This window comes from Grammomys surdaster, unplaced genomic scaffold (assembly GCF_004785775.1).
Source record: "Grammomys surdaster isolate TR1022 unplaced genomic scaffold, NIH_TR_1.0 188, whole genome shotgun sequence".
NCBI lineage: Eukaryota > Metazoa > Chordata > Mammalia > Rodentia > Muridae > Grammomys > Grammomys surdaster.
The window spans coordinates 13,199,206-13,205,205 of record NW_021604633.1 but is presented as its reverse complement, the minus strand read 5'-3'; positions in this window follow the sequence as shown (position 1 = coordinate 13,205,205).

Genomic DNA, 6,000 nt, shown 5'->3' with positions numbered 1-6,000 from the left:
CTTGCCTCGAGCCCCACGTCTGGGTGCCACTTGACCCGACCGGCGGGTCCTGGTTATTCGTGGGGGCGAGGAGGACTGCAACCTGCTATTCTTCAGAAGATATGGTACACTGCTTGAGTTATGGTCTCCCTGCTATTCTTCAGATGATATGGTACACTGCTTTGAGTCTATCTGCAGTTGCCAAGCAGGATCTTGCAGTTGCCAAGCTTCAGGGGACCTTGTGCAGGTGGGAAAAGGTAGGGGGTGAGGGTAAGGGTGAGGCTCCTGGCTTCTGGTCCATCTGGGTTAGAACTTCTAATAGCAGGCATCACGGGTGATTCAATTTTACCTGGAAAGAAAAAAGAAGGGGATTCTCAGGGAGATTTCTCTTCCCTGGATGTAAATTGTTATTCATCGTATTTATGATTGGGCCTGGCTTTGTGAGGGTATCTATTTTTTTCATTAATATTTGTGGTAGCCGGTTAGCTGTGCCTTCTGTGGTATTGGGCAGGCATATCAGTCCTCGGCTCCATAAGGGAACTGGGACTGGGGCATTCCCTTTATGGGTATGAGGGTCCTTCCCCATATCTGTGGCAAAGTTTTGTTGGTCTTGGTGGTGCCCGAGGTCACCAACATGGTCAGCAAGAGATTTGCCATGAGCTTTCAGCTTTAGAGAGAGAAAAGTGAACAAGGCATGATGGAGAGTATTTCAGGGGGACTCCTTCTGAGGGGGTACTATTCCCCCTCTTTTGTTTTTAAAGCCAATTTTTCAGAGTTCTTGTAAAATCAGGGCAGAAGCGCCAACAGTTGCTCCTTCCACACTCAGAGAGTCATGAAGGCCTTATTTAAGGATATATAAATCTATATTAATAATCTTTTGTCAAAGGACTTTTATAGCTCCACTGACAATTAATCAGACTATATGATATATCGATTAGAAATAGCTTTTTCTACTTTTTGTGAGATTACCTCTCTTTTGTCAATTAACTGTTGAGGAAGTTAGGGTTTACCTCTCTCTTGAGAATATTGAACAGAGATTTAAATTCTTTTGTGGAGAGCTTAAAATAGTATCTTAGCCAATTTGCATCTCCTAGAAACTTTTGAAATTAATTTAAAATGAATAGACTCCCTTTTTTTTAAATTCTTTATCTGTGTGGGGTTTTTCTTGGGTATTATACGTATTTACCTTTCAATGTTGTCTCCTTTCTCATTCTCCCCCCAAATCCCTTATCCCCTACCCCTTCCTCCTAATTTTTGTGATGGTGTGCTCCAAACATCCTCCCAGTCCCATCTCCCTGCTCTCGAATTCCAACACAGTAGGGGATCCAAACTTTTGGGGACCTTGGCCCTCCACTTTCACTGGAGTCTAACAAGGTCACCCTCAATTCCCTATACAGGTGCGTGAGTCCCTCCCTTTGTGCTCTCTGGTTGGTGGTTTAGACTTTGGGAGTTCTGGTTGAAACTTTTGATGCTCCTTCTAAAAAGGACCAACGCATTCATACTTTGGTCTTCCTTCTTCTATGTGAGTTTTATGTGGTCTATATGAAGATTCTTAGAAATTGTGAGCTTTTGGGCTAATATCCACTTATCAGTGAGTGCATACCATGTATGTTCCTTTGAGATTGGGTCATCTCACTCAAGATGATATTTTCCAGCTCCATCCATTTGCCTAGGAATTTTGTGAACTGATTGTTTTTAATAGCTGAGTAGTACTCCATTGTATAAATGTACCACATTTTCTGCATCCATTCTTCTGTTGAAGGGCATCTGGGTTCTTTCCAACTTCTGGCTATTATAAATAAGGCTGCTATGAACATGGTGGAGCATGTGTCCCTGTTGTATGTTGAAACTTCTTTTGGGTATATGCCCAGTAGTGGTATAGCTGGGTCCCTGGGTAACGCTATGTTCAATTTTCTGAGATACCGCCAGACTGCCTTCCATAGTGGTTGTACCAGTTTACAATCCCACCAACAGTGGAGGAGTGTTCCTCTTTCTCCACATCCTCGCCAACATGTACTGTCACCTGTGTTTTTGATCTTAGCCATTCTGACTGGTGTGAGGTGGAATCTCAGTGTTGTTTTCATTTGCATTTCCCTGATGACTAGGGATGCTGAACACTTCTTTAGGTGCTTCTCAACCATTCGAGCTTCCTCAGTTGAGAATTCTTTGTTCAGGTCTGTGCTCCATTTTTTAATAGGGTTCTTTGATTGTCTAGAGTCTAATTTCTTCAGTTCTTTGTATACCTTGGATATTAGCCCTTTATCAGATGTAGGGTTGGTGAATATCTTTTCCCAATCTGTTGGTTGCCGCTCTGTCCTATTGACTGTGTCCTTTGCTTTACAGAAGCTTTGCAGCTTTATGAGGTCCCATTTGTCAATTTTTGGTCTTAGAGCACAGGCCATTGGTGTTCTGTTCAGGAACTTTTTCCCTGTGCCTATGTATTCCAGGCTTTTTCCCAGTTTCTCTTCTATTAGTTTCAGTGTGGCTGGTTTTAGGTGGAGGTCCTTAATCCACTTGGAATTGAGCTTTGTACAAGGAGATAAGTATGGATCAATTTTCATTTTTCTACATGCTGACCACCAGTTGGACCAGCACCATTTGTTGAAAATGCTATCTTTTTTCCATTCGATGGTTTTAGCCCCTTTGTCAAAGATTAAGTTACCATAGGTATGGGGGTTCATTTCTGGGTCTTCTATTCTATTCCACTGATCCTCCTGCCTGTCTCTGTTCCAATACCATGCAGTTTTTATCACTATTGCTTTGTAGTACAGCTTGAAGTCGGGGATGGTGATTCCTCCAGAAGTTCTTTTATTGCTGAGAGTAGTTTTCGCAATCCTGGATTTTTTGTTATTCCAAATAAATTTTAAGATTGCTCTTTCTATCTCTGAGAAGAATTGAGTGGGAATTTTGATGGGGATTGCATTAAATCTGTAGATGGCTTTTGGCAAAATAGCCATTTTTACTATATTAATCCTTCCAATCCATGAGCATGGGAGATCTTTCCATCTTCTGAGATCGGCTTCGATTTCTTTCTTCAGGGGAATGAAGTTCTTGTCACACAGGTCTTTTACTTGCTTGGTTAGGTTCACACCAAGGTATTTTATATTATCTGTGACTATTTTGAAGGGTGTCATTTCCATAATTTCTTTCTCAGCCAGTTTATCTTTTGAGTAGAGGAAGGCTACTGATTTGCTTGAGTTAATTTTATATCCAGCCACTTTGCTAAAGTTGTTTATCAGGTTTAGGAGTTCTCTGGTGGAAGTTTTGGGGTCACTTAAGTATACTATCATATCATCTGCAAATAGTGAGATTTTGACTTCTTCCTTTCCAATTTGTATCCCTTTGACCTCCTTGTGTTGCCTAATTGCTCTGGCTAGGACTTCCAATACTATATTAAATAAGTAGGGGGAGAGTGGGCAGCCTTGCCTAGTCCCTGATTTTAGTGGGATTGCTTCAAGTTTCTCTCCATTTAGTTTAATGCTGGCTACTGGTTTGCTGTAAATTGCTTTTACTATGTTTAGGTATGGACCTTGAATTCCTGACCTTTCCAAGACTTTTATCATGAAGGGGTGTTGAATTTTGTCAAATGCTTTCTCGGCATCTAGTGAGATGATCATGTGGTTTTTTTCTTTGAGTTTGTTTATATAATGGATTACATTGATGGATTTCCGAATATTGAACCAACCCTGCATTCCTGGGATGAAGCCAACTTGATCGTGATGGATAATTGTTTTGATGTGTTCTTGAATTCGGTTCGCTAGAATTTTATTGAGTAATTTTGCATCAATGTTCATAAGGGAGATTGGCCTGAAGTTCTCTTTCTTTGTTGGGTCTTTGTGTGGCTTAGGTATGAGTGTAATTGTGGCTTCAAAGAATGAGTTGGGTAGTGTACCTTCTGTTTCTATTTTGTGGAATAGTTTGAAAAGAATTGGGATTAGGTCTTCCTTGAAGGTCTGATAGAATTCTGCACTAAAACCGTCTGGTCCCGGGCTTTTCTTTGTAGGGAGACTTTTAATGACTTCTTCTATTTCTTTTGGGGTTATGGGACTGTTTAGATGGTTTATCTGGTCCTGATTTAACATTGGCAACTGGTATTTGTCTAGGAAATTGTCCATTTCATCCAAATTTTCCAATTTTGTTGAATATAGGCTTTTGTAGTAGGATCTGATGATTTTTTTAATTTCCTCAGTTTCTGTTGTTATGTCCCCCTTTTGAGTTCTGATTTTATTAATTTGGATACTGTCTCTCTGCCCTCTGATTAGTCTAGCTAAGGGTTTATCTATCTTGTTGATTTTCTCAAAGAACCAGCTCCTGGTTTTATTGATTCTTTGGATAGTTCTTTTTGTTTCAATTTGGTTGATTTCAGCCCTGAGTTTAATTATTTCCTGCCTTCTACTCCTCTTGGGTGTATTAGCTTCTTTTTGTTCTAGGTCTTTCAGGTGCTCTGTCAAGCTGTTAGTGTATGCTCCCTCCAGTTTCTTTTTGTAGGCACTTAGAGCTATGAATTTTCCTCTTAGCACTGCTTTCATTGTATCCCATAAATTTTGGTATGATGTGTCATCATTTTCATTAAATTATAAAAAGTTTTTAATTTCTTTCTTTATTTCTTCCCTTACCTGATTATCAAGGAGTAGGGTGTTGTTCAGTTTCCATGTAAATGTGGGCTTTCCATTCTCTTTGTCATTTTTGAAGACCAGCCTTAGACCATGGTGATCTGATAGGATGCAGGGAATTATTTCAATTTTCTTATATCTGTTGAGGCCTGTCTTGTGCCCAATTATATGGTCTATTTTGGAGAAGGTACCATGAGGTGCTGAGAAAAAGGTATATTCTTTTGCTTTAGGGTGAAATGTTCTATAGATATCTGTTAAGTCCATTTGGTTCATAACTTCTGTTAGTTTTACTGTATTTCTATTTAGTTTCTGTTTCCATGATTTATCAATTGCTGAGAGTGAGATGTTGAAGTCTCCCACTATTATTATGTGAGGTGCAATGTGTGTTTTGAGCTTTAGTAAGGTTTCTTTTATGAAATTCGATGCTCTTGTATTTGGCGCATAGATATTCAGAATTGAGAGTTCATGTTGGTTGACTTTTCCTTTGACAAGTATGAAATGCCCTTCCTTATCCTTTTTGATAGTTTTAAGTTGAAAGTTGATTTTATTCGATATTAGAATGGCTACTCCCGCTAGTTTCTTAGTGCCATTTGCTTGAAAAATTGTTTTCCAACCTTTTACTCTAAGGTAGTGTCTGTCTTTGTCACTGAGGTGGGTTTCCTGTAAGCAGCAAAAAGCTGGGTCCTGTTTGCGTATCCAGTCCGTTAGCCTATGCCTTTTTATTGGGGAATTGAGTCCATTGATGTTAAGAGATATTAAGGAGAGGGTGTTCTTGCTTCCTGTCATTTTTGCTAATAGTGGAGACATCATTTGTGTGGTTATCTTCTTTTGGGTTTGATGGAAAAGGATTATTTTCTTGCTCTTTCTGGGGTATGATTGCCCTCCTTGTATTGGAGCTTTCCTGCTATTATCCTTTGTAAAGCTGGATTTGTGGGAAGATACTGTGTAAATTCAGTTTTGTCATAGAATATCTTAGTTTCTCCGTCTATGGTAATTGAGAGTTTTGCTGGGTAAAGTAGCTTGGGCTGGCATTTATGTTCTCTTAGGGTTTGTATGATATTTGTCCAGGATCTTCTGGCTTTTATAGTATCTGGTGAGAAGTCAGGTGTAATTCTGATAGGTTTGCCTTTATATGTTATTTGGCCTTTTTCCCTTACTGCTTTTAAAATTCTGTCTTTGTTTTGTACATTTTGAGTCTTGATTATTATGTGACGGGAGGTATTTCTTTTTTGATCTAGTCTGTTTGGCGTTCTGTAGGCTTCTTGTGTGATTATGGGCATCTCATTCCTTAGGTTAGGGAAGTTTTCCTCAATAATTTTGTTGAAGATATTTACTGGCCCTTTAAGTTGGGAATCTTCACTCTCATCTATACCTATTATCCTTAGGTTTGGTCTTCTCATTGCGTCCT